Source organism: Phascolarctos cinereus, unplaced genomic scaffold (assembly GCF_003287225.1).
Source record: "Phascolarctos cinereus isolate Bilbo 61053 unplaced genomic scaffold, phaCin_HiC Scaffold_7;HRSCAF=346, whole genome shotgun sequence".
Taxonomy (NCBI): Eukaryota; Metazoa; Chordata; class Mammalia; order Diprotodontia; family Phascolarctidae; genus Phascolarctos; species Phascolarctos cinereus.
In genome coordinates, this window is record NW_027556180.1 from 77,501,956 (window position 1) to 77,528,874 (window position 26,919).

Here is a 26,919-nt window from a genome sequence, read left to right on the forward strand (position 1 = left end):
GAAAAGCTTTGAAAGAAATGCCCAGTGTGTGAAAAAGCCACAGATTAAAGATAAGCCAACATAGATAGCATCTTCCCTCTTAACACATGCTGACTCTCTTTGGTTTCATAACTAGGAGCAAAATAAATTGTTAATGCAGAAATTGGCGCTGCTACTCTGTGAACGTGTGGCAGCAGACAGGAAGCATCCAGGTGCCAGTAACTCTGCATTCTCTTAAACTGCTTAGCTTTCATCTACTTAAAAACCAGGACAAGTCTGAGGCCACCTTCGGGAAGCTGGGAGTTCAGAGGAAATGTAGCACTACTTACTTGACAGAAAGCCATCTGCTGTCTTGTTTCCAATTTTTATATTAAGCGTAAACATTGGTGCTTATGCATTAACAAAATAAATGAGATGCAGCTTTGAAAACGAATATTAGTCAACAGCCCAAAGACACCCCAGACAACCTGCACACCAGGGCTAGATTGATCTTTCTAAAATAATGCACTGGTCATATCACTGCTAAAAATAGTAATACAAATTAAATTGAATTAAATCATCACCTTTCAATGGCCTCTGTTCCATTCTCAAAAATCTAGCTCTATGCTAATCTCATCTTTCATCACTCTCCTTGGTATGCTTAGTAATTGGAAAGCAATTTGGAACTGGAAATCAGAATACCCAGGATCAAATATCCATTCTATAACTTGCCACTCGTGTGGTCTTGGGCAACTCTCTGAGTCCCAGTTTCTTCACCTGTAAAATGGGAAGATTATACTTGTACTACTTACTCTTCAGGGCAGTTGTGAGGAAAATACTTAATAGATCTTAAAAAAACTATAAAATACAAACTATTATTTAGGAAATAGAAAAATAATATCTCCTATAATTGCTGGAGATCATTGGGTTTGTGAAGAATATTTGATAATTTCCCTCCCTCCCAATAAATAGCTTATGAAGAGGGATGATATATGTAAAACCACTTAGCACAGCACCATACACACAATAGGCACTCAATGGATATGCACTGACTTGATTTATTTTATCTGGTTCTTCCCAAATAGATTACAAACTCCTTTAGGATAGTGACAGTTGTATAGTTATCTGTATTCTTCCAAAGTACTTATCAATCAAGTACACATAGTAGGTATTCAGCCAGGTTTTAAAGGACTTGATTATTTGATGGATCAATACCTCTGTCTCTTATTCATGAGAAAGACAAACACCTTTAGGTCTGTAACTTTTTCATCAGTTGTCAAAATTTGCAAAATCCCAAAAAACCTTTTTGACTGCTACTCACTTTTCCACCATCCAGGCTAACACCCACTCAAATATTATGCCTATGGCAATGATGTACACAATCCCACAAAAATCTACACACATGGGAAGTCACAGGAGAGTAAATAGAAGCAAGAGGACAATAGATAGAATACCTGTGAAGAGGGAAATGAAAATAACACTAAAAGGCAACCCAAAAGAGATTCACTGCAGGGACCAATCTTGATTCCTGAGAAGAGCTAATGAAACCCAGTCTCCTACTCTAGATAGTTGATTTTGCCGATGCTTTCTTACAATGGAATGTTCATAGTAGGGAAGGTTTATGAAGGTAATAACTGCTATGCAAAATACAACAAATGTAAATAAAACTTAAAAAAGAAAAAAGTGCACATGCAAGGCTGCCTAGAGTGATGATGACATTTTTTTTGTTGCTAAAATGCATCTTACTCTAAAGAATTCAATTTAATGTAAAGTGATCTATATTTATAACCAAGAAGAAAGACAGTCCTTTCACTTTTTTTAGCTATTTAAAAAAAGGCACACCAATACCTATTGTTTTCAATTTCAATTGCAAATAACATTAATTTCTTTCCAGAAAAAGAATTAGCTTCAAGCTCTGTCATCAGCCTTACGCTGAAGGGAAGATAAACTTTAGCCAAAAAGAGGACATCTATCTCACACCTCCCCTCATCTTCAGTGAGATTCAGAATTCCTCTTTAAACAAGAAAACACTAACAGGCCATTCTCTCTCTCCAAACCAGTAACAGGGAAAGTAGGGCAAACATTTCCTCTGTTAGAGAGGAAAAGAGCTGAATGAAACCAGTATTTGAGTAGAACTGCCTATTCTATCATTTTCTTTTTTTCTTCCACTCCCTAAGGCCTTGAATGAGTAAGATAATAAATAAGGTAGATGCAACTGTGCATTTTTCTTTAAATAAGTTTATGCTCAAATACAAAACCCCTCATCTTTCCCCTGAGCAATAGTCCTACATCTGCAATGTCCTGTTTGACATCTCTACCTAGATGTCCCAAAGCATCTAAAACTTTTCTTTTCCCCTAAATATACTTCTCCCAACTTCCTATTTCTGCTATGTACAACCACATTCTTCCAATCACACAAGGCTGCAATCAGTATTCAAGGAATCTACTCTCACTTCCCAGTTCCCACATTCATTCCGTATCCAATTACTTAATTTCATTTATTCCACCTCCTAATGTCTCTTCCATTGTTCCCCTCCTCAATACTCCCACTTCAACGAGATAGCTTCGAAGGACCTTTCCAGCTTTAAATCTAGGTTCCTATTAATAAAAATGTAATCTTCCCTCTCCCTAGTCCACATGTTTTTAAAATGCTTTCATTTCATTTTCTTACTCCTCCCCATTTTCCCTGGGCTGACAAGGATCTTAAAAATAATATTATTCTAATTACTTTATTTTACAAATGAAGGAACAGAGGCCCAGGAGGCTGAAGTTAACATGTACAAGGTTACAGAGCAGAGCTGGGTTATGGCTCTAAATTCAGCAGAGAGGAATAAGAAGGAAGAGGTATAATAAACACCCAAATTAGACTTTTTCCAGTGCCCAGATGTTAATATGTAACTTGTGTTCCAAGTTTACCCAAAGGAAAGCGTAAGGGGCAGAAAATGCTACACACAGAGGAAAGTCAAAGGCTTTGACAGGGAAACTTTCAAAGGGCTTTTGAAAGGGAGACAAAAAAGGTCTGTGACTATTTCTACATTCTTCTAAGATCAGTGTCCCACACATAACTTTCTGATCATCAAAGCTTCCTTAAATGCTTTCCTATTGTTGGCATATACTCATAAAACATCGAAGGAAAGAGGAAAAAATATCCTCAACGTTGATCAAACATGAGAAGTCAAATATGTAGCCTGACTGGAGAATGGCTTGGACAGCAGCTTTCTTTCATTTTGGTCCTCAGGATTGAGTCCCAATCCACTACCTCTTTAGTGAGGTATATAGATTTGGAGCTAGACAAGACATTTGAAACCATTTAGTCCACTCCCCCTCCTCATTTTACAAATGAGGATCCTGAAGTCCAGAGAGGCAGAGGTAAAGGAGCAGGTAGTAGGTGGTAAGGCCAGAATTCACACCCATGTCTGCAGATTTTTTACAGTTCTTTACAGTTATACTATTTTAAAAGTCACAAAATGTTAAAATTCCACAAGTGTCTTGTCTCCTCATTCAGATTATGATTTTTTAAAAATTTTTAAATTTTTTTTATTTTTTAACCCAAGAATTTTTTATTGTTTTTATTTTACAGCCATTTATGCCATGAATTCATAGGGGATTGGTTCCAACAGCTCAGGTTCCTTGCCTTTGGTTCTCACAAAGTGTGCTTCTCTGGGTGGAGCAGGCTGGCGCTTCAGTTGAACCCAAGTGCCTTTTTCTTTGGCTTCCTTCTTCTTCTGATCATTTTCCTTTACCTGATTCAGGAAGCTATCTCTGCTCTTGGAATGCTTAATGTGCTCAATACGAACATTAATTCTCTTGGCTAGAATCTTGCCCTTAACCTGTTTGTTTACAACAAGGCCTACAGCATGTTGAGTAACATTATAGGCCCGCCCAGTCTTGCCATGGTGACATTTGTGGGGCATTCCTTGCTGAACTGTGCCCATACCCTTGATATCTACAATATCACCTTTCTTGTATATTCGCATATATGTAGCCAGAGGGACAACATCATGTTTTCGAAAGGGCCTAGAAAACATGTATCGAGTCCCTCTCCTTTTTCCTTTTGTGTTTGTCATTTTGGCGACTCAAATATGGAGGAACTGGTGGAAAGCTATGATTTTTTTTTAAAGAAACAGAACCTTGCTTGTAAGGTCTCCCACACTTAATCTAGTCCAGGGGTAGGGAAACGTCCCTACCCCTGATCTAGTCTCCACATAAGCCAAAATAGTTTTTCTAATGTATTTTTAGCAGCTCTCTCTTGCCTCCAAGATGAAATACAAAGTCTTCAGTTTTCCATTTAAATTCGTTCACAACCTGTCTCTGACCTACCTTATTAGCCTTCCTACTCATTACTCTCCTTCACATACTCTGCCTTCTACCTAAAATGGCCTGCTTTCTGTTCTTTAAACTTAGCAGTCCATGTCCTTGCCTTTGTACAGGCTAGAACCACTGTCAGGAATATACTCTTTCCTCCCCTCTCCTTCTTGAAATCCCTAACTTCCTGCTAATGTGAGATCCAAAACAATTTTTGGGAAGAAGCCCTTCCGGATTCCTCTAATTGCTAGTGTGTGTTCCTTCCTTTTCAATATCATGTACTTCTGTATATGCATATGCACATGTTTATATATTGTTGCAGACAGTAAAAATGTGAGCTTCTTGAGGAAAGAGATGGCTTTTCATTTCCTTTATCATAGTGCCTTGAATATAGTAGGTGTTTAATAAATGCATGTTTGATTGGATTGGATGCCTGCTCCATATCTTAAAACTCCTTCAGTACTTAACAGTGTTTTTCAAAATCATGATCATCCACAGTTGGGCTGTAAGTGTAGGATTGTATTACACACAATTGCCCTTCTCCTCTCTACCCCCACCCCCAGTCATTTTAATACAGTTAAAAATCAATAGTAAGGTGGGATTTATGGGAAAAGGACATCATAAAAAGGCAACATGAAGCCTATGGGATGGTGGCTGTGGGGATAAAGGGGGAGGATTGCCAGCTAATTGTTGCTAGCTGATTATATGTGATTCATTTATATGAGTTCTGAATATGGATATGAAGGTCTCTAGCATGACATAGTTGCATCATTCATTCTCTATTATTATTCTCGGTCTAATAGGGATACCCCCTAAAACACATGGTACCTCAAATACTGCCACTGCTGAAAATATCTGGAATTTATATAGCATTTTAAGATTTACAAAGTGTATCATATGTCCTACCCTAAGGACATCTTAGACAAAGCATTTAGTAAAAAGCCTACCGGGTGATCAAGTGAATTAAGGTTAGCATAATATGTCATTGGAGCATGAATCTGAGTACAATCAGATCTCTCTAGATTCCAATGACATTAGTACTTAGCCACAGAACATTGGAGCATATGCATCAAAAGAACATATAATTCTTTTTTAAAAACAAAATTTATTGATGTTTTTGGTTTTTATATCACCTCGATTTCTCCCTATACTCTTCCCCTCCTCTCAGACAGGCATCCTTTATAATATAAATATTTTTTAAAAAGAGAAAGAAAAAAAATCAGCAGTACCTATAACTACTTAGGAAAAAAAGTCACTTGTTTTTATATGCTACATTTTGTCTTTTGAAACCAATATCATCACCACCACTGCATAGAAGTGGAGAGAGGTACTTTCTCATATCTGTTCTTTGAGACCAAGAATAATCTTCGTAATTTTGCAATATTCATTTTCAATTGTTTTGAGATTGTTATTCTTTCAATTTACATTGTTTGAATTGCATATTTTTTTCTTTCCTTTCATCAGTCCATGCCATCTTTCCATGCTTCTCTGTATCTATCAAATTTGTCATTTCCTATACCATAATTATATTCCATTATAGAGAATATAGAAATCTGATGTGAAGGTTTAATCTCTAGTGTCATCATTTTTTTATCTGGCTTATCATTCAGATAAGTCCTTTGGACGTACCATGTCTTTGAGATCATGGCAATGCTAGTAAAGACCTCACTTTGTAATGAGTCCAAACTCACCTGCTGTTTGCCATCTGTCACCTGCCACAGTATGCATGGATTCTGTTGAGAAGCTTTTTGGCTGAGACAAGGTGATTGAGCAGAAGACTAACTTCTAAGGTTGGTATGGATATTGGAATTGTAGCCATGGTCCAAAGATTCATCCTCCTAACCCATTCATTTTCTTTTACCCAGACTCCATGGCTCTCTTACGTTGACTGCCCAGGGCTGCTGTGCACCTATATAAGGCAGGGCTTTATTTACAAGAGAAGCCTGTGCCAGTGAAAAGCAGTCTCATACCTGGGCTTTGATCACCTGATGGTACATTGTAAAAATGAAATTTTGATGAACCCACTTGCATCTGTAATAGCTAAAGGCCCTTAACCTGGAGTCCATGAAATTGTGTGTACACACACACACACACACACACAAGATGTATGTAGATATACACAGATGTTTTATATATGTATACAGATCCATATATAGATATATGACTTTATGTGAATATTGTTGATTTTTTGGTAATTCTTTGCATTTATGCATTTAAAAATATTCTGAGAAAAGATCCATAAACTTCACTAGACTTCCAAGGGTACATGATACTCAAAAAAGGTGAAGAATTCTGCTCTAGGAGAAGATAAAATCTCACAAGTTCTTGCTAAGGGTTTACAATCAAGGGCAACTTCGAATTACCTTGACCTATCATCTCTTTTTGCATAGTGTTAAAGAGCAACATATTGGAGAACTTAAGTAGTCCAGTGGGAATAGAAGACTGGTTCCCATTCCTTCTCATTCTCTAATCTTGACTTCAAATATAATTTTCCAAGGTCTGTTTTCATAAGAGTGGGAGTTGGCATTTGATTACAAAAAATTGTTCGTAATTACTTATTTTTTTAAAAAGTGATCTTTTTTAATGAAGTGAAATGATACTGATTAGAGGGATGGGGTGGGGAAGAGAAAGCAAGATCAAGGACATTTTTTTCAACCTTAATGTTATTACATTCAGGTGTCCTGGACCATCTGTTTTCATATCACTAACCATCGAACTATTCACATAGGTCCCAATATATCATCGAGACTTCACAAAACAAAGGGCAGAAGGGACTTGGAAGAGAGATACTCTGATGTAAAAAGATCCCTCTTGGTTTACTATATAAATAGTAATCATGGAAGGAAGTATCTTTATGAGTGGGGAGCTCTTTCAAATGTTAGCAGGCTTTTCCCTCTCTCCTATTATCCTGTGGTGGCTATGTAATTCCCTTTCTTCATGTTCATTTCAGAAGGGTGTTGTATTGGTATGTTTTACTTAATTGGCTTGCATTTAGGCAAAGAGACACCCCAGAGAGAAAGGATAGTTGGAACACAACAAGGAGGAGAAGTAAATAGAAATATGCTCAGGGGAGTACACATAGAAATCAGGGCCTGCAAAACATGGCTAGCTCCCAAAAAACCTAAGGCACTGCTACTCCCTTAGAAGGCCTTAATCTAAAGCTCCCAGTGGCTAATTAAGTTCTATTGTTAAGCTGCAAGGGTCTGATTTATATAAAAACACACAAAAATAAGATTAAAGGCTGGGTTTAAGAGCAGCAAGTGAGCCAATGATGCTCTTAATGCCCCAGCTGCTCTAATGACTATCCCATTCTGAAGGACAATCAGTAAGAGGAACCCAGAGTTCTCTGTTTTGTCTGTCTGAAATCTAAAGGCTCAGGCTACACTGAGAGCTAGTGAACACAATAGGTTTCCTCAGAGGTAAGGTTTAATCTTGACTGTTTTCTAAACAACCATAGGCCAATGAATGAAAGTCTGACATAATCTTTTAGAGTGTTCAGAAACTTTGAAAAAACATTATGTATTATTTATTCCCCAATAGATTTATGAGTTACAGATTTACTACAATTTATAGACTGATCTATGACAGAACTAAGAGCTGACAGTCATGGACTTTGTAATTCTTAGCCATGAGATTCCCATCAGTGCTGCAAGTATGTCTTCTGAACCAATGGCAACTTGTCTTGTCACCAGGCCATTCCAAGAGTTTGTAACCCAACATCCCTTCTCCTGCAGGGAACTTGTGGAAATACGACTTTGAGACAAACTAAAGAGACTCCATGTGGGTAAATGTAAATGGGAATTAGGATCATAGATTTAGAGCTGGAAGTGGCTTTAAAGGTTATGTTTTCTAGCTCCTGCATTTTACAGAAAAGGAAACTGAGATCCAGAAAGGTTATGTGACACCTAAAGTCACAAAGGTAGGAAGAGATAGAAATGAGTCTTCCTTACTCTGGCTATATCACCTTCTATCCTCTCTGTGAGACAACCAAAATATACTGTGCTGAGAGTATATCATTAAAATTTACCTCTCAGTTGGAGAGGGAAAAGAGGTCAGAAAGAAGGGACAAAAATCTGTATTTTCATTTTGAAACTGGTGTATTTTTCTCATCTTTTTTTAGCTGCTTCCATACAAAATGAACTGACATAATACCTTATCACTATTTCACATTCAGTAGATGAATTTTGCAACTGCAGAAGATAATAAAAGGCAGCATTATATAGTGGGGAAAGCCTTGTAAAAGTGAGACATAAGACTTGGATTTGAGTCCTAGATTAAGCACTTATTAACCATCGCTTAAGCTCTGTACTACTCCATCTCTAAAATGGAAGAAAATCATGTCTGAATGTGATGATTTCCTAGGGTTGTTGTGAGGGAAGTATTTGAAAAAGAGCAAGGCACTAATTTACTGTGAGCTGTTATTATTCCAGTTGAATTATTAGAGCTTTTCTCTATCCCATGGAATCCTGCTAGCATCTGGCCCTTTAAAGGGCAGCTGTAGCAAGAAAGCACTCAAAATTATTGCAAAATGGAGAAACTAACAATATTCCCCTTAACATGTTAAATAAATGTTTGTTAAATGGATATTTTAAAAAATGAGAGCAGCCTACACCATTTGACTTTCACTTGTCAGATGGAAGCTTAGGATGTTCTCATCTGTCTGATGATCTTCCACATGCAACTTTTTTTTTTCTAATGAGCCTCCATTGTGCACAATGTGCCATGCTTCCTAAGGAAGATATTTCAGAGTCATTTCCTCCATTTGTTCTCTGTCACATTCCTCCTCAAATTTCTGCCATCTGCAATATCATCTAATGATCTGTAAGTTTCCTATTTAAAAATAACTTGGCTCTTTATTCATTCAGTTATTTATTTAAAATCTCCCTTGCTGTGATTGTCTGATGAAAAGCACAGTCTATTTCTAATGGGGTCCCAAGGGGATAGCACTTATACCATTACACTCCAATAGACAGACTACAATCAGAACATCCTCAATGGTAATATTCAGCCTATTCTGTGGAAAGGGTTGGGGAGTACACAAAAAGGGTTGAGACCCTTCCATTTTTTAGGTTGAAATGTAAAAAAAAAATTCATGAAATTATTTTTAAGAAGCATTGTTCTCCTCAAAGTCCATGTTAAGCTTTCTGGTACAATTAGAAGTTTTTAAATACAAAAAAGCTAATGTTATAGCAGCAGGAATGAAAAGTCATCAAGATAGATTAGGTAAGGTGGATAAAATCATAAAGATTATTTCTATATGACTTCCATGTTTACAAAACATTTTTTCCTACCACCCTAGAAGGTAGGGTAATACAGAGAGTAGTGTGCCATTTTACCAATGAGAAATTTGTGACCCCATGACCACATAGCTAGAAAATATGTGAGGCAGTATTTGAACCCAGATCTTCTAACTCCAAGTCTAAGGTAGCCATCTAACAATGAGGGTCTCAGATTGCCTTGAACTCTTGAGTATACAAGGCAGATAACCCTCAGAATTCTATTTTTTTCTGAATTATTTGCATAGCACTTAGGGAGGCATAGGACATGAATTTGGATTCATATTGTACACCCAGCTCATATCTTAAGAAAGTCTCTCTACTGGGAAGAAATTCTAATATAAGATCATATTGGAAATGATTACCTATCCCTTTCCTGACAGCTTAAAAAAATAATAAATCTACCAGCTGGATTTTAACAACTTGGAACTCATGTTCTCGTGTTATTTTAGCCTACAAAACTACTGCCTCTATGGGACTCTCTTAGCAGCTGTGTTTTAGAAAGATGCCCATGTGTTGTGCTTTGCTTGTTACAAATGTGTAATTTTGTTGATGACAGTGGTTTCCATGAGCAGCTACTGGAGGTTATTACAAGTTTACATGCTTTTGCCTCTCTGATTTGAGGAGTGGTATACCTTGTTGTCTTCCACCATCCTCAAAGGGTAATAGGGCTGTTCATGTGGAAGGATTAGACCTGCTCTGCTTGTCCCCACAGGGAAGAACTGGAAGCCAGGAGCGCAAAAGTGCAGAGAGCAGATTTAAGTTTGGTGTAAGGAACAACTTTCTAATAATTAGAGCTGTCTAAAAGGTTCCTTCGAGGTCTTTAAAGTAGGGACTCTCGTCTTTTATCTATTTTATTTATTTGTCTATCTATTCATTTATTTATATATTTGTTTGCTTGCTTTTTGTTTCATGGATCCCTTTGTAAGCTGGCACAATGCCTACCACATAGGGGATGCTTAATAAATGCTTGTTGATGGCAGTGAAGACTATGAACTCCATGTTAAGTCAACACTAATTTATTAAGCATCTATTGAGTTCCAGGCACTGCACTACTAAGCACTAGGGATACAAAGAAACACAAAAACCCTCCTTGGCATCTGAATGCTATTTTTAGAACAGCCTAAACTTTATCTTCTTTATTAGGCAGAGCACAGGCCTCATACTTTTCTTTATTGGTAAATTTGTTCAAGGTCAGGCAAAAGTATTATTCCTAATGTATATATCTCAAGCATTTAAATTGGCAGTGATGGGTTTCTGCAGTCTTTAAATATCAGAGGTCTAAACATATGGTTATCATACAATAGGAAAACATGTGACCTTTATCTATCTACTTATTACTTCTAAAGTAGCTTTAATTGCTCATCCTGTGGGAGGGAGAGTGAGGCAGAATAATTCTTTACAGCAATGATTTGAAGAATTCTAATAAAGAGGCTGTTTGTGCTGGGATAATAGCATAAATGTCTTTTGGGGGTAATTAGGCATTCAATAATAACATAAAAAGAAAACTTTGCCACAGACCCTAACATTAATTTTCAGCAAAATAGGAATATTGTCAACTACTTTTCTAGGACATAACCATATCTAATTGCTGGAAGAAAAATATACTTCCACCAAAATCTCAGGTGATACACATTTTCTTTTACCACAAAGGGGAAATCATTAAAAATACATATTAACCTTACTGAAATTGATCCCATAAATTGTAATGATCATAAATAATGTTTAAAAGATGGTTGTTCATGTCATCATTCATATATTCATTCAATAAACTTTTAATAAGCACTCATTTTGTGTGATGCATTGTGCCAAGTGCTAGAGGAAATACAAAGGAAATAAAACTGATCCTTGCCCTCAGGGAGTTTACAATCTAATAAGTGGAGCTAAGAGGAGTATAAGATAAATTTAATACGAGTTAGAATATGACATTTGAATATGAAGTTTAAAGTGCTTATGGGGCCAGAAGAAGAAGGCATAACTTCCAGCTTCAGGGTTGGGTGAGGGGACAATTACTGAAGTATTTATGAATAATTGTCATCTGAGCTAACCTTTGAAGTGTGGGTAAATAGGAAAACAATAGGTAGAAATGGGGTGAAGTGAACAGAAGGGAAGGAATTTCAGGAATAGGACACAGCTTCACCAAAGGTGTGAGAGTAGATAAGGAGTGGCTTTGATTATGGAGATGTTAGCAATCCATCTGGGTTGAAACATAGAGGACGAGACCAAATATCTGGGATTGAGTCAACCTTGTGGAGAAATTTGAATGCTAGGTTATGACATTTGGCATTTAGTTGATGGACAATGGGAAGCCATTGAATAATTTTAGCAAGAAACTGATGGGATAAGAGGGATCAATAGATCAATCAATAGATATACATCAGGAAGACTAAGCTGACAGTGTCAGTCTTACCTTGAAGTGATGGTGCTTTCTCTTGGAGAGGAATCTAAAGGCTAGGGTAGCTGTTAAGAAGTCTGCTGTAATAATTTAGGCATGAAGAAATAAAGGCCTGAACTAGAGGAGTGTCTATGGGAAGGAATGATAAATAGGGTGACAAGAGAAATATTAAAGAGTAAATATTAGCATATGAGAAGTCTGATAATCTACCTGGAAAAACCTACATATGCTGATTCAAATAAAAGTGAGAAATATGCTTAAAACAATGATGCTATCATAGCAATGGGAAATAGAATGGATTGTTTTCGTTGGAAGTTACTTTTCTCAAACATGATTTTAAGCGTAAAACAAAAGACTTGAGTTCAAGTCCAGCCTCAGACACTTACTAGCTGTGTTACCCTTGGCAAGTTATTTAACCCTGTTTGTCCCAGTTTCTTATCTGTAAAATGAGCTGGAGGAGGAAATGACAAATCTCTCCAGTATCTTTGCTAAGAAAACCTAAAATGGAGTCATAAAGAGTCAGACACAACTGAAATGAATGAACAACAAAGTTTAAAACAACAGGTACCTACCTCATCTTGTCCAAAAGATTATGTTGGGGTGGTATTAATTAAAATATGAGAAGTAGGATGAAAATTTGTACTTAATTAAGAGGACAGATGAAAGTTTTTTGAGTAAGGGAATGGCATGATCAGAGCTCTACTTCAGGAAGACTAATATGGCAGTATTGTGTGGGATGGCTGGGGCACTGGACAGGTTAGAGACAGGAAGACTAACAAAACAATTTAAGCAATATTTCACTCTCATGATTTCATAAACTCTAGCCCTATCTCTCCTTACCCTTTGTTTTCCTAGTCTATGTTTTTCTATATAGCTTTTCTATGAAAGACTCTCTATACCTGGAATATTTTAAATGCCACTTTATAGCTCTGTTAGGATCATGGATTTGGAGTTGGAAGGAATCTTAGAGGACAGTTAGTCTAATTGCTCCATTTTATAGATGGTAAAACTAAGGCTTATGGAGAGGAAGCCACTGGTTTCAGGCAAACAGATGATAAGTGTCAAAATTGGGATTCAAACCCATATCCTTTGACTTTACTTCCAATGATATTACTTTCTTGAAATAAAGCAACCAGTATAGCAATATCTCTGGAGTGGATATGTCATTGCTTCGTTCAAAGGTAGAATAAAAGTTTTGTTTGTTTCTGGTGTCCTTCAAAGTGATACCCAGTGCTTTTGTTTTCGTTTTCCTTTTTTGGCATATGTAGCACATTTGGCCAAGTGTATTCACAAACAGGTCCATAATGATTCCTATACCCTTGGCCTGTGTATAAATTCTTACCTTGGAGCCTCTTACCACCTCAATAGTTTTTTCACTTTTCTTTTACATGTATTTATCATATACTTTCCCATAATGAAATATTTAACATTTCTCCCATATACAAATAAGATCTTTTTAAAAAATAATAGCTGTCATACAAGCAGGATGATTTTAGAAAAACCTGGAAAGACTTACATGAACTGATGCAAAGTGAAGTGAGCAGAACCAGGAGAATGGTGTACACAGTAATAACAATATTGTAAGATGAAGAACTGTGAATGACCTAGCTATTCTCAGGATTACAATGATCCAAGATAACCCCAAAGGACTAATAATGAAGCATACTGTCACCTCCAGAAAAAGAACTGATATTGATTTAATGCAGACCGAAGCATGCTATTTTCACTTTCTTTCATTTTTTTTCTTTTTTTGAGTCTTATTGTGCACAATGACTAATATGGAAATGTTTTATATGATAGCACATGTATAACCTATATCCGATTGCTTACCATCTCAGGGAGGGGGGGAGGGGAAGGAGGGAGGAAGAGCAGGTAGAATTTGGAAGTCAAAACTTAAAAAAAACCCCAATTGTTAAAAAAAAATTATTTTAACATATAATTGGGGTAAAATTACATATATGTAAAATAGTAGTAATGTATATAATGCTTTAGAAATCACTTTGCATTTATCATCTCATTTGATCCATAGAACAACCCCAGTAGGTAGGATTATTATTCCCATTTTTCAGATGAAGAAACTGAGGCTGAGAATGGTTACAAGACCACACAGTTAGTAAAAGTTTGAGGTGGGAATTGAACTGTGATTTAGCACACCATCCATTATGTCATCTAGTTGTCTCCTATAGGTCGTTGTTTCCCACAATCTGGGCATTTCCTCCCTAGAAGATGTTGACTGGGAGATTTTGCTGCTTACTCCTGTTTATGAATCATTGAAATCATGAAATTATTAAATAAGAGTTATAACAGACAAGATCATGAAAATGTCACATAAGATAGATTCCAGACCATATCTCTGAAAAGACCTTGTTGATTATGTTTTTCCATTCAGCAAAAGGCCTGTTCTTCTTTGTTGCAACTGTCAGTTTCTCATGCTTAGCGAAAGTTTTCTTGAAATCTTATGGTAATTCAAATTTTAAAACTCATTAGAGATAATTTTGAGCAAATTTCTTCATTCATGAAAAAGCCTGACAGGTTAAAAAATGAAAAGAAAAGGCAAACTTTAAAATGACTCTTAATGAATATTCACTGCAGATATGACTTTATGATGATGTAAGAGCAATGGAAAAATTCCATAAGCCACATAAGCAACAAATATTCTTGAGTTCAATTTGTAGAATCTCATAGAACTTTTGTCAAGAAAGTTGTGAACTAGCTCGTAGTGGAATGACAGATTAAATAGGGACAAGAACCGATTATCAACCTAGGAATTCAGGACTGCAATGCTAGCATCCACATACTTGGCTTCTCTCAGTCGTGCACAAGGTGTAGGCCCAGGGTACAAGTGTACCCAGAGGACATGTTGACCTTTACTCTGGGGTGATCCTCATCACCTGAGATTATTCCTCTAGGGTAGAAGAGGAAGGACTGATGAGTCTCCTCCCACAGAGTATTCTGACACTGTCAGCACATACTCTATACACAACTGGGCCTGTCCATATATGCTAAAAAATAGGAAAGGAAGGGAAAATATTACATGTTGCTTTGACGTTGAACCTTAAAATACCAATCTCTAATTTCATTAAAAATTGAATTTTGAAAAAAATAACTTTTTTGCTTGACAAATGGTGTCACTTCTAAGCCCTGGGGTCACTTTCAGAACCACCAGAGTAGAAATGAGCTGTCTATCCAATCAGCTCATCATTCTACCTGAACTCACAAGGAGAAAACTCATGCTATATTGTATTGAAATAATTGTCAAATTCATTCTCAAAATAATTTCAGATCAATGTATTTATTGGAGTATAGTAGTCTGATTATTTCCAAAGACTGGTAGAAAGCCATCTCTTGGGTTTTGAAAGCTCTTTGTTTTTGGTCTTTCACTACTGTTCCTGTCTTCTTAGACTTTATTTCGTACACTAGACATCTAAATATATTGTACTTCTTATAATTCGTTTTGCGTGGCATTCCATCTCTTAACTCTGTGCCTTTGGAATGGCTATTCATTATGCCTGAAATTACTCTTGTCTCTCCTCTTCCCTCCTCTTTTCTCCCTTCTCTCCTCTCCTCTTCTTTTCCCTCCTCTTCTGTCCTTATTTCTCTTCACTTCTGCTACTTAACTCAACTTCCTTCAACATTCAAGTGTGATCTTCTAAAGGACAACTTTCCAGGTTAGTCCTTCCTAATTGCTAATATCTTCCCTTTCAGATTATCTTTTATATACGCTGACTATATCTTGTATACACCTAGTTATTTACATGTTGTCTCCCATCAAAATGGATATTCATTGAGTGTGTGGTTTTTTTTGGTCCTTTCTTTGTATCTTTAGAATTTGGCACAGTGCCTGTCACATAGTAAGTGCTTAATAAACGTTTATTGATTGATTGTTGACTAAACTAATAGTCACTCAGGTCCATATATTTTTCTGAGGTATTTATTTCTTCACTCTCTGCTTATAAGTCACAGTACCTGTGAGTTACAATGACTTGTAAGTCACTGATGTTGAGAACAAAATTTTTTTCATTCTTTAAGTTAAGTGGATTGGGTTATTTTAAAATCTATTTTATTACTTTTGACTTGAAATTCTCCTTTTGAACAGGGTAGGTAAAGGACAATATTAGGTTCTTTGAATGGAATAGGTAAAGCTAGTATTGAGACAGATGCTACTTCCAGAGGAAAACGTGACATTTGAGCTGACTAGTGGTGAGAAAATCAGGAGATCCTGGTTCTTTCCTGGGGTAGCAGATCTAATGCTGAACTTGGAGACAGGAATATGTATGTTTAAATCTAACCTCTGACATTTACTAGCTGTGTTACTATGGGTAACTCACTCAAACTGTTTGAGTCTTGATTAATTTATCTCTAAAATGGAAATGGCAGTATTTTGCAGTACTTTGCTATTCAAATGCATACAAAGCACTGTGTAAACTTTAAAGCGCTTTATAAATGATAGCTATTATTCTTCATGTATTTTATTAATTAACCAATAAACATTTGTTAAGCTTTCTTAGATACCAACGAGACAAAGACACTTAGCTCATAATATATAACTTTAAATTTCCTACTTGTAAAATGGCAGTTGGTGTTGGGTGACAGGAATCGTATCTTCCATATAGGGATCAATGAATCATAGAATGTTTATGATGGAAAGGACCTTGGAGAAAATCATCAGTTTCATTTTCTTCCCAGTGTAGGAATATCTTTCACTATACCCTGACAGATGACCACCCAGACTTTACTTATTAATTCTTTCTTTCTGCTTTCAGAGTAATTTTTTCCCCAAAATTGCCCATGGGGATATAGAGGGGGGAAAACCAGGAAAAATATTCTGAAAAATAAGATACAGTCCTTTCTAACTACATAGAAATATACCTTAAAATCACCAAAGGGGGGGGAAGTTGTACATATGTTTTTCTTATATGTTTGCACTATAATGGACTGAAAACTGAACATTTTCTTTCTCCCTAATACATAATTAAGGCCACATCTTCAGAACGCATTTGATGCTAATTCAAATCTTCTAGAAGGAGTGTCATGTGGATGTGACAACAGCAAACCATGCCATAATTACCATGATTGCCAGAAGTGTGCAGAGAAGTCCTCTTTTAACAGAAAGTTAACCCTCCCCTTATTTTTCCAGTATGTCACCAGTAAGAGATGGCTCCCTGTACTATTGTTGTTTTTTAAAAGCAGTTTAGTTATGAAATTACTCAGCACCCAACAGGAAAGATAGCTCTCATCTATTCAGAAGCAAGTGACTCATACTATTGGTTGGCCTCAGCCATGGTAACTCTTAAGTATTTATTATGTTAGAAAAAGGAGAGGTAGGAAAAGAGGCAGTTGGAAATGAAGTTATGAAATACAAAATATGGGGGTGGGTTCCATTGGACCTGGGGCTTGGCTATAGGGACATAGAGCTGGGTGATTCACCACCATCAGACTGGGTTTGATGTGCAAATCAAAGTCTCTGTCTCTTCCTCTCTGACTCTCTTCTCTCACCCCAGCCCCATCTTTTTCTCTTCCTTCCTGTTTTCTCCTTCCTTCTTCCTCTTCCCTCTCTTAGTTCCTTCTTCTCTTTTTCTCCATACAAGCATTGAATATGACCAATCTGACCTTTGTTGTGCTGGAAAACAAAACAAAACAAAAATGCAGTCGTTCTATCAGCCATTCATTTCCTGTGGTCATATCATACCAGGATAGAAATAAACCCCAAGCTTGAAGTGGTTTCCTGAACAGTCTAAAAGGCGAGGCTTAGGAAGGAGCTGATGACTTCATCAGGCATTAATGTACCCTGCAGTTACATGTGAACACCAAGAGACTTTGAAAGGTGATACCAAATCAAACCAGTGATCCCTTGACGCCCAAACCTAGGAGTTCCCCTTTGGTATATGAAGAGAATACTAACTTGATACACTAAAACCTGGAAATGAATCCTAACAAAGGTACTCTGCATCTTTCTATCTCAAAGCATCATTGTGGTCATACTGATGAAAAGTTCTCAGTTCCTTTCCCCTCAGACTGAAGGAAAGAGAACCCTGCATTTCAAAGAGTTTTACAGAAAACACTTCCAAGTCAGCGTGCATGGTTTTGAAATGGTAGCTCTCGGAATTGTGATTCTAACCAAGGTGAGATTTTTAGGTCTGGATGACAGAGCAGAGCCATTTTTGAGCAAATCTATTTTCAGAATTGTGCTAGTTAACCTTTCTGAGGCTTAGTTTCCTATCTGTTAAATGAGGCCTCTAAGGCCTCATCCAGCTCTAAACCTATGCTCCTATCATCCTTTATGCTATAGACCAAAGGAGGATTTATATGACTTGCCAACCTCCTCATACACCCCCACCCCCAACTAGGGTGGTTTATTTTAAAATCTCTGGGATATTAATAGTAGCAGTATTAATATTATTATTTTTTGTCCTATCAGTGTATTAGAAAAAGCACTGAACTTGGTCTCAAGAGAGACCTGGGTTCAAATTCTGTGCCTGACATTTATCAGTTTAAAGGTCCTTCTACTTCAAAATCTATGATCCTATGAACGTCTCTGAAATTTAATTTTCTCACTTTTTTAAAAAAAATTACATAATAATGTCTATAGGAGTCTCATAGGGTTGTTGTAAAGTTCAAATGTGATTATGCATGTAAAATCGTTGCATGTAAAATCTAGCACCTTAAAGTGCTAGGTCAATGTCAATTATTACATCATGTTGTCCTAGATTTCAAGCTAAAAAAAGACTTCACATATCTGAGCTTCCTTGAGCCTCAGTCTTCTCATCCGTATAATGAGAATAATGACACTTTACTCACTTATCTCAGAATGTTACTGAGATCAAATGAAAGAATGTACATACAGTACTATAGAAATATCAGTTGTTATTATTTTCTGATTTATTTGCACTTCCTGCGGATGTACTTATTCTGTCTCACCTATTTTCACTGTAATTGTAGAGGGAAAAAAAACCCTCTTAGAAAAATTTTAAATCTCCACCCCTTAGGTATTTATCTTCCAAGAGAATTTGCCAATCTGTAGGTGTGGAAGCTAGCGTGACAGTGGCCCAGAGGGTTTTAAGTCTCTCCCAAGCATTTCCATGGGGAGGGTATTTCACCCTAGGAGTTTATTTCAGTCTGGAAAAAAAAATGTCTCAGGATTTGTCAACACTATAGCATTTTGGCTTTCCAGGCCCCTTGTACAGTGTCTGGCAAACTATAATTACTAGTATTTTCTTTTTACAACAGCCTAATTACTTGTTATTTTTGCTTAAGAAATTTAAGAATCTAACAGTTCTCTCCCCACAAACAAGAAAAATGTGAACAGTGTTTTGGACATCCTGGTCTGCAGAAGGTGGGAAAATACTGGCTGCTTTTTCTTTTAAAAAAAAATCAGATGGTGGAGGTTGAGTGAAATAAAAGAGATAATTTTGTGGAAATCTTTACAAAAAACATCCAAAATGAAAACAAAGAAATCACATTTGAAAGGATCTCCCTTTAAAAATGTCTAATTATGTTAATATTTCACATAAAAACCTCAATTAAAAAAAAACATGTTAGCAAGACTTTGTAAGCCAGCCAATGAAATGCCCCTGTTCTTCATTTTCATGATTCATTTGGAAGATTCAAGAACCATGATTTGTCTGCCACTTTGCTAGCTTAATTCAATGGACAAATGACCCAGCTAGCTCATCTGGATTAGGTCAGATTAAGGCATGGATTTGTGCACTTGTGTGTCAAGGACAGGCAGTACAGCCTCACTGCCCCTTCTAAAAGTCTGCTAAGAATACCTGATTGAAGCTATAATGAAACAGATGCTCTTGTGCTAAGAACAAAAGTTGTAGTTAAGCTGCTAACATCTTTCCAGCTAAAATCTGTAGCACCACATATGGTGGTATCCAGAATCAGGCTGTCATACCTTTCCCTTGAAAGGTACTCTTTTTTAATCAATAGGTGAATTACTGCGAACTCGGGGTCACATTCATGACCGAGGAGGTAAACTTTCTACTACATCTCAATGCTAATGGAAACAACTTCAATTAACTGGAATGTGCAATAAACAAGCTTCCCTACCATCACTTCCCTTGCAAGTCCATATTCCATTGTGTAGGCAAGAAGAGGATGCTTATGACTTTGGTTTGAAGTTACGTATATTTCCCTTAATCACCTAACAGAGGCTACTGATTTTTTAACTGATGAAAGAACTGAAGAATTCACTGGAAAGGAAGGTTTTCCGTGAGGATTTTGTTTGAAATACAACAAATTCTTCTTCTCAGGTGAGAAAATCATCCATTATAAAGTGACCATTTTGTTATGCTGCACAATTCCTATTTGTCCCCTCCCCCATCAAAAGAGTATTTCAGCAGTTTTCTCAAAGAGATGACAAAGGATTAGGAAGGAAGGAATTTAGAAAAAGACAGATGGTAACCATGCTGGGTAAGTAAGCAAATCTACCCACCCACATTCTGTGAATGCTTTAGATAAGCTTGCTTAAAAAGAAGTTTACTCAGTGCTTAATTCTTTTTTTTCCCACATAAAAGAAAAAAAAAAGCACATCATTTAAAAAAAAAAGCCTTCCAGTCTGTCAACTTTTTGATAAGCCTAAAGCTTCTAATGGTACCTTCAGCCAAATAAAATCAAGTGTGTGTGTCATTTTGATAGTTTCCTCAACATACGAACAAAAGCTGAAGATTTAAATGTTGTTTTTCTCAAGAAGCAAAATAACAAGGATGGCATATGTGTCATTGCACCAATCAGTACTATATTTATCTGAATACTGACTGCTCTGAGTGCTTTTCTTTGACAAGAAGTGATGATGATGATGATGATAAGAGGAAAAAGAAGTGACCCTAAACATTCAACCCAATAAACTCATTATTTTACCAACAGATTTTTGAGCATCAAAAGAGACAGCTGCTCTCTGGAAACTCCAAGCTCTAAATGACAGGGCAAGCTTCAAAAATGAAGACTCATCTTTGGTACCATAGGGACACATAAAATTTTAATGCTAACTACCATTTCCACTTAGAGTGGATAGGGGCACATGTGCACATAACCTGACTAATTTTTTGTGCTCTAGGATTTTATAAAGAAGGCAGACATGATGATTCCCCAGTTATGAGTCAATGAGATGATGATGTCCCTAGATATCAGGCCATAGACCAATGAATGGTACTGGAACTGAGTTCATTTCTAGAGATTTTTTTTTCTCCAGGAAAAAAAAATCATTGAAAAACAAGGGATATGAAAATAAATGGACCAAGTATGGACAGATTACAAAAATAAGTATTTGGGTGAGTGTTGAGTGAATATTTATCTGTTACCAAATATTTCTCAGTTACTTAACAAGCCCTCCCTACTAGCATATCCAGTAAGGTAAACAGTCAAGTTTTAATATTCTATGATTATTTCAATGTGCTAGTTTCATTTTGGGACAACACAGAACACCACTGCCTCAGTAGAACCATTCAAATGGTCAACTCGGTGAAGTCACCTCTATCTGACCAATTCAGCACTTCTAGAATTTTAAGATGTATAGCTGTTTTGAAGAATTTAATTGCTGATTCTGACAAATTATTTATGTTCTATACTTACTAGTCTGTATATCTTTGTAGGCAATCTTTGGGATAAGAGGAATAGTGCCTACACTAAACAAGCAGGGTACCATGGAGTCAGAGAACATGGGTTCAAATCCAGCTTGGATCATACTTGCTACCTGTGTTACCTTGGGAAAACTGATTTTCTTTCTCTAATGAAGACTATGGATCTTCCTAAGACTTGAAGATGCCATCTTTCACTTGTATTATGAGCTCCAGGTTGGACTTATACAACAAAGGTAGCTTTTCATAACTACAAGAGTCACCTTGAAACTTCAGGCCCTCATTTGTGGCCAGAAGAGGGATGAAAAGACATAACCATCTCAGTCCCTTCTCAGTGTCAAAAGGACTAATCCCTTGTCTCTGCAGATTGGCTAGAGCAAATACCACCAAATAAGATAGTATGGACCCTAGGCATCTGGACTCCAGTGAAATTACTAGTATTCAATATTATATCCATAAGTAATTAATTTAAATCTTGAAGCATAGCAGTAGCAACATAACAAAATTATAGTTACTTACATACAAATGCAATAGCAAATTTCATTACAGAACCTCCATGAGTGGAAAGACTTTGATTATATGAAAGTTAACATTAAAATCTTCTTTATTGCTTTTACCAATCTCTTTCTTGGCATTCTGTGCCCTAGATGTTTTGCCTATTGCACTCTAAACTATAGATGTTTTATTTCATTGCGTTCTTTGGAGAAACAATTAAGAACAGAAATTCATTCTCTTAAGAGAAAGGCAGAGTTTCCCAACAGTTCTCTGGGAAGGGCAAAGTTAATTTCTGAATACATCTTCCCTTTTCAAGGAGTTCATGAAAGTAGCATGGAACTGGATTCAAGAGCTGAGTTAAAATTCTAGCTCAGAAACTTGATATGTGAATGATCAAGGTCAAATCACTTGATTTTTTTGTATGTTCACCATCCTCATCTCTAAAGTGGAGACAATCATACTTGCCTGATCTACTCACAGGGTAGATGCACATGTCATTTGAGATTCCTCAAATGCTATACAAAGGTGAGTTATTACTATAAAAGAACTGACCAATCTTTGAGTCTAAAATTTTTAAAAGGTTTAGCCTTTCTGACAGCTATAAGAGGATGGATGGCCTTGCTTGGGGTCTTGGAAAGTCTAAAAAATATGATATCAAAATGAAAGTGATATTCAGTAGGGTTGAATCTTACATGGTTCATTAAGAGTTTTCCTTCCTCTGTGATTTCTCTTGGCATTAATTTAAAGAAAAACATCTAGGGTTTTCTTACATTTTGATACTTCAAGGACCTAGAATTTCATTGGTGTGAATCTCAGGCTACCAACACAGATGACAATACCTCATTTCTTAAAAGATAGCATGTTATGAGTTGTAATTGTGGCCAAAAGAATTCATTACCTGGTGAACAGTTAGGAGTTTAATTTTTCCCCATTTAGCTCAGCTGATTCTTGGATTTACATCATCATCATCATCATTAACAAATGTTTATTAAACACCTACCTATATGTGCCAGGCTCTGTGCTAAGTGTTAATGATACAAAATAGGGTGAAAAATACCCCCCCCCAGTTCCTGGACTCAAAGAGCAAATATTCTCAAGGGTAGACACATAAATAGTTGCCAAAAACCTGTCAAGGTTGGAAGAACATTCCAGAGCTTACTCTCTACTTGCAAAGCTTTTAAGAGTCACCTTCAAACAAGATTGCAATTAAAAAAAAATAAAGGCAACTCTTTTTTTAAAAATTAGAAAGCAAATGAAGTATCTCAACTTGCTTTCTTCTGTTGATTTTTTCTTCTGTAGATAATACCAATAAAATGAACAACCTGACCCTGTGTGCGTAGGAAGGTCTTAAGCAGAAAGTAAAGTAAGCTGGCTTATTTCCATTTTCTAAACTAAATGAAACTCAAAACCAAGTAAGCAGCATACAAAGGAAGCCCATGTTGAACAGGGGTTCAGTTACTCTCTTGGAGTAAAGGATTCATCCACATATATGGTCTATAAACTCACTCAGGACATCAGGCTACGTTAACGTCTTGAAAAAGAAAATTTCTGAAAACTCAGCTTTGAACAAGTTCCTACATTTTGAAAAAGGAATATGAGCAGTTAAGCCATAGTAAGGATGGATTTTGTTTCTAAACTTTATATTAATGAGCCTTTGAAAAATATGTAAGGTTTTTCTCATGATGTATTCTTTATAAAAATTTGACCAAGGCCCCTTTAAAACAGGATCAAAGAGCTGACTAGCTATAGTCTGCAATTTCCTCTTTTATTCCAGTGGGTATTGAATGGGAAAAGAAAGCCCAGCCAGCCACCACCACTGGTCCTGGCCAGAAATGATTTGTGGCAGAGAATATAATCATTGATGGAGGAAACTAGAATAAATCAACACCCTTCTCATTTACATACTTGATGAGTCATTAATGGCACAAGGGAAAAGACTAACAAGCACTAAAAATCCCAGGAGCCTACATCTATAATGGGTTGACTTTCAGGCTGCCCACATTTCAGAAACAAATTACATAATTTCTCTTCATAAATAATGAACTCCAATTTGCTTTTCCCTAGTACCCCTTTCCATGCAGAATATTAAATAGCTTGTGGATATAAGTCACCTTTTTTCCTAAGTTGAAATAATGGAAATTTGATTGAGTCATGAGCTATGGTTGGAGTTGACTAAAAAAAATAGAAGATTAACTTTAAACATTTCTGGCAATGGCACAACATCTCCCTTTGCAAGAAAATATAAATGAAATATAATCTATGTGTAGATTACTGAAAAAGAGCTGCAAAAGAAAATTTGCTTGCCAATAGCGATGGGCTGTGTAAGTAAATCCCCAGTTAATGTATGAAGAATTCTTAAAAATTAAGCTTGGTCCATTGATGCCATGCATAGTAAAATGGCTAAAATCTTAACCATCATAAAAGTATTAGAAATTATAAAGATTATCTTGAGTCAACTGACTACTAAACTCTAGATTATCATCGCTACTATAGAGGGATTATGATGTGAAAGCAATATGGGGAAAAGGCAGTTTAATGGCAATGACAGAAAGGTGTTTTTGTAAACTATAGCAGTGAAACAGATGTTCAGCTAAAATAATCTTTTTTCTAAGTATTTGGGAAAAATATAATATTATCTGTTTAGTAGGGCTCCTTTCTTCCCTACCTGTATTGATCAGGAGTGTTTTTTGATAATCTGTGATTGAACTTAGGATTCTTGGGCAGGCAAGTGAGCTCTTTCCAGAATACATAGCTGGGTCAATCACAATTCCTGGTGGAAGAATGTGGGTAGTGAATCCCCAGAAGTCCATGTACTATAGCTCTCATTACAAATATTTGGTGAAAAATTTTAGGGAGTCTCATTCATTTGCCTCCCTGGCTTCTCTGACCCTGATGTCCACCATCCCACCTGGGCTAAGTCTGGCTCATGCTTATTCTGGTGGTATTATGCTTGGTGTCTCTTCCAATATCTCTCTGCCATTGTATTCTGTGTTACTATTTGGATTCTCCTCGCATTTTCCCTGGGCAAAGAGTAATTCCCACCTAATTTCACTCTCTTTATCTGTAGAAGACTGGCATGTAAACCTTTCTCCTTTCATCCTGTAGGACAGATTGACAAGTCAGAGGACAGCTAAAAGACACATCTGTAGGGCAAGATAAGGCTGGTGAATGGATTTGTAGTGTTATTGGTTCAGAGATTTTCCATTACAGAATTCTCTCTACCAAAACAGGTAACTTACAGTCTTAGCAAGCTGTTTAGAGTACTGAGTGACTAAATGATTGGCCCAGTATGTATCAAAAGTGAGGTTTAAAGCCAGGTCTTCCAGGCTTCAAAGGCATCTTTCTGTCCACTGGGTCATGCTGCATTTCACAAAGGTAAAGTACCAATAAAAATAATTTCTATTTACCTTTTTTTAGACATGTGAGACAGGAAAATGAAGGTCTAAAAATAAATTGAGTAGGAAATGGTACTATGAGCCAAGCTGGGAGAGAAATAACCAGAATCATGCCGTATTTAAGGAAACAACCTCAACAGAGACTGCATATATAACACACTGGAAGGATGAGGCCCTAGGATCTTGAGGCAGCTTGGAGTTGCTCAGAAAATCTGCATTGTAGATAACCCTTATAAACTGAATTCTTAACATTAACTGTAACCATGGTTTACTCTGTGAATGGTGGCAGCCTCAGATGCCATAATTTGGAATCTATTTAATTTCTGCACCCTTTTGTGACGGCTCAATACTATTTCACTTTGATTTCCCCCCAGCCTTTATTTTGAAAGTGTCCAAGGCAGTAGTCCTGCTGAAGTCTCATTTCTAGATCCTGTCCTCAGGATACAAGCTATTTCAATAGGCTTTGTCATTAGAAAAATGCACTACACTACTTCAATCCAATATACTTATAGCTCATAAGCTCTTTCATATGTAGCAAGGAAGAACGGGCCCCTGATAAAGGAAAATTTCAACAACTGGAACTTCTTATTCTGGTGGAGACTTTATAATGAAAAGATAAAAAAAGGAAACTTGGTGTTGGGGATAGAGAGCTGGCCTCAGAGATAAGAAGGTCTGAATTCAAGTCCTGCCTTTGAGACATACTAGCTATATGACCTTGTATAACCTCTCAATGACTCAAATTAACCTCTCAATGACTAAGCTACTCTCTAAGACTATAAGAAGTAGAGAAGATGCTGAGATACATTGACATAAAGAGTTTCTTCAATGGTGTGTTTCCTACATCAATGACACAACAGTGACATTGTCTATCTCTATCCCTTTGGAATAAAATGGCTGCTAATTTCTCATTAGCTAGTGATGAGGACAAAGTCCTCTCACATTCTGCAGTCTGACCAAACTTGTCTAATCTCTATTCTTACTCAAGATAGTCTCTGTCCCATTTCCATGATATTGCACTGCCAGTAACTCATGCCTAGAGGGTTCTCCTTCTTCACCTCTGCCTCACAGAATCTCTCTCTTCCTTTAAGGGATAGTTCAGGCTCCATATTCTGCATGAAACCTTTTCCAATGCCTTGGACTGCCAATGTCTTCTCTCCCAAACAGCCTTGTATTGAACTATTTTGTGCATATTTCTATTTACTAACTATATGCTGAGTAAGTTTTCTGAGTGTTTGTCTTCCTCATTCATACATAATCTTATTATGAGTAGAAATTGCTTCATTCACTTTATTTGTATCCCTAGAGCTTAATGCATACATAGTAGATGTCATATAGTAGATGCCTAATAAATACTTGTTGATTGATGGTTTGAAAGTCTTAAAATTGTATGGCAGGAAATAAACCACACTGTACTATGTATCACACAGGGCTTGTATGGGTAAAGTGTTTTGTGAAATTAATGTGCTATATAATTGCAAAATGGTGCTGACCTACTCACTTTGTTAAAAGGTATTTTC

At 36.6% G+C, this 26,919-nt stretch overlaps 1 protein-coding gene and 1 pseudogene across 16 annotated transcripts in view; both read right to left on the reverse strand.

Moving 5' to 3' along the window:
- MAP2 (microtubule associated protein 2) overlaps positions 1-26,919 on the reverse strand; it is a 372,733-nt gene that overhangs the window by 145,647 nt on the left and 200,167 nt on the right. The gene's annotated exons all lie outside the window — the stretch shown is intronic.
- On the reverse strand, positions 3,496-4,055 carry LOC110223294 (large ribosomal subunit protein eL21 pseudogene; annotated as a pseudogene).